Genomic DNA, 2,850 nt, shown 5'->3' on the forward strand with positions numbered 1-2,850 from the left:
TACCACTTAAATGAAGTCACTTTAAATATCCATTTAAACCACTTATGTAATCAGGTTGAATCTATTTCTAATGAAGAGAGGAAGGCTTCTAGCTGTGTTGACAGCTCTTGAACCCTGATAGCACACTTATCACAAAGATTCCCCAGAAGCTAGCTCTGAACAACTCTTCGCATTTGCCATTTGATTAATTAAAGGCAAATGGCAGAGAAGATTCACCCTAGCTGGGTTAATTTAAGAGCTATTGGCTAATTTTGATTGGATTCTTTAGTAGGATAGGGAAGAGGAGAAGAAAGAAAGGGACTGGAAGCAAGAGGAAGAGAGAAGAAATGTAATGTAAGAGTGGAGAACAAAAAGAGATCATTGGGTAGCAGATTTATCTCCTGTTTATTTGAATATGTGATTATTAGATCTTCAAACTTCAGATGACTTTGATTTGATTTCATATCATCCTTATCCCATCCTCACTCCAAATAAGAAATTTCATTCAACAGTTGATGGGGTTCTTTTGTTTTCTTAAAATCTGGTTTCTCTTGATAAACTCTGGGAAAATCGCAACAGGCTACCTCATGTACACTACAATATTAGATGTAATTAGATTAGATCAGTGGCATGACTTAACAGAGTTTGAACACTAATAAAAGAATTGTGAGACCTTGGTTGGGAAGCTTCTTTACCTGTCTGAGCCTCAGTTTCCTAAGAGGGCTGGCTTGGATGACGGCTCACAGCTCTATTAACACAATTGTATAATGTTCATTTCTGGGACACCGAGTGCAACTGATACCCTTTGTCTTTTATATCATTTATGAGTCTTGTTTTGGTACAGTAATTTTTGCAGGTCCTAACAGCTTATTTTGTTGCCATAATACAATGCTGAAGGAAAAATAAGCAACCATAATTCTAGGGAGATTTAGAATATTTATTTATCATAAAGCTAATTTTGAGTTATTATCTGGTTTAGGCCTATAAGTTTTACCTGGCCAAAATGAATTTAGGAGGTTGTGGGAAAATAATTTTCTGACTGCTTGCACAGGTATCCTTTGATATGACCCATCATTCTCCCCTGCTTTGTTTAAAACTTGCACCACTTGTAGTCTAAGATATTAAGCCTCCAAACAAAAGCAAAGATGGAAAGCATGCTCAGGCAAAGAATTTGAGATGGTGTGAACAGGACTGTGAGAAACAGCATGCCAAGGACAAATTCAAATGTAAGCATTCGGAGGATTAGTGTCCCAGGGAAAAGCTTTTTCATAGTCTCCATTTTTGCTAATCAAAAGAAATCTTTAAAATGACACTGTAACTGAGAATTCATTTTCCCTCCCTTTGGAGAAAAACAGAAAGAAAAATCAGAAGCATCCAGAGGCAAACTACAGCAACAGCGACAGATATGAATCGGCAGTACACAGGATCCTTCAGGGTGGATTCCAGGAAATAAGTACAGGTCAAGAAGATCCTGAACTTGCAATTAATTATGTAGAAAGTACTCTCCTTGCTGCTAAGCAAGGGAATTTGAATTCTCAGCTCTGAAGTGGTCAGGCCGGGCTGCCACATACATTTCAAACTGAGAAATGAAGAGTTTCCTAGGAGAGGTGCCCCTGTTTTGCATAAAGACTCTGCTCTAAGGATCTTAGCCTAAGAAAGGGGAAGATGTTGGATCTTTGAGGCTGATGGGAAAAGTGGTAATTAGAAAGAATTGATTTGCAACCTTAAGTGAAAGGGAAAAGGGAGATGTAAACATGACTGGTTAACTGAAATTTCTTGCCCTTTGTCAAAGGAGAGTCCTTATTAGGGTGAGCAGGGCTGGGCTAAGTTGCCAAAGGGAGCCAAGCTTGTCAAAAGGCGATGATGGAGACTTGTTGAGCCTGGTGAGTGTTTGGATAATAACAATGTAATAGGAGACTCATGGAGGATATTCTAGGTCAATACAATGAACAGTAGTGGGGAGGGAGGCTCGTGGCCACGTGACTGATTATCTCTACAACATGTGCACTTACAACTATACTGAAAGACAAGGTCACGGAGGGATGAGAAAAGAGCAGATGAAGTACTCGCAGAGCACAGAAGTAAAATCTATGATCTTGCTTTGGGAGAACCAAGAGAAACATCCCAAAGGAGGACCTGGAAGGAAGAGGGCAAGGACTTGGTAGGAAGAAGAGAGGCAGTGCATTCCAGGTGGGAAGTACCACAGAGGCAATAATAGTGCTAAAGCAGCAAGTCTGAATAATAGGAGTGACCTGGTACAGCTGAGTGATAGCACCTGAGAAGGGAAAGATAGGAAATTGAGAAAGGGTATTTGGGGTCAGAATGTTATGAATTTTAGATGCAAAATTTATTTGCATCTATTTATTTGCATTTATTTAGATGCTTTGTTTTGGCACCAACAGAAGGAGCATACAATTAGAATTGAAGGACATAGGGAGAGTGAGAACTGCCGGAGACAACAGTAGAGGTACGAGTTGACGTTGACCATCACAGAGCAAGTTAAACAAGAGGGATGGATGCAGGAAACACCAGGAACCCGAGCGCACTGGATCTGATGGCTCATCCCACATGGGGAATAGAGGACAGGGGTTAAGAGATGGAGTTTTAAGCCTGGATGCAGGTGGACCACCATGGCATGAGCAGAGGTAGAGAATACAGAAAGGGGAGGAGGGTGGTCTGAGGATAGAGTTACATTCTGGGTGGGCTATGCATATGAGAACAGAGATATATACCCAAGAAACTGTTTTGGTTACATAAATGCAGACCTAGGCGCCATCCCGGAAGAACGACCTGGAAGTGGAATTGTAGGCATCCCTCATAAGGGTGGTAATTGAAGTCAAGATTGAAACAACAAGCACAGGTTAACCGAGG

Source organism: Oryx dammah, unplaced genomic scaffold (assembly GCF_014754425.2).
Source record: "Oryx dammah isolate SB20612 unplaced genomic scaffold, SCBI_Odam_1.1 HiC_scaffold_29, whole genome shotgun sequence".
In the NCBI taxonomy this organism is placed as follows: Eukaryota; Metazoa; Chordata; class Mammalia; order Artiodactyla; family Bovidae; genus Oryx; species Oryx dammah.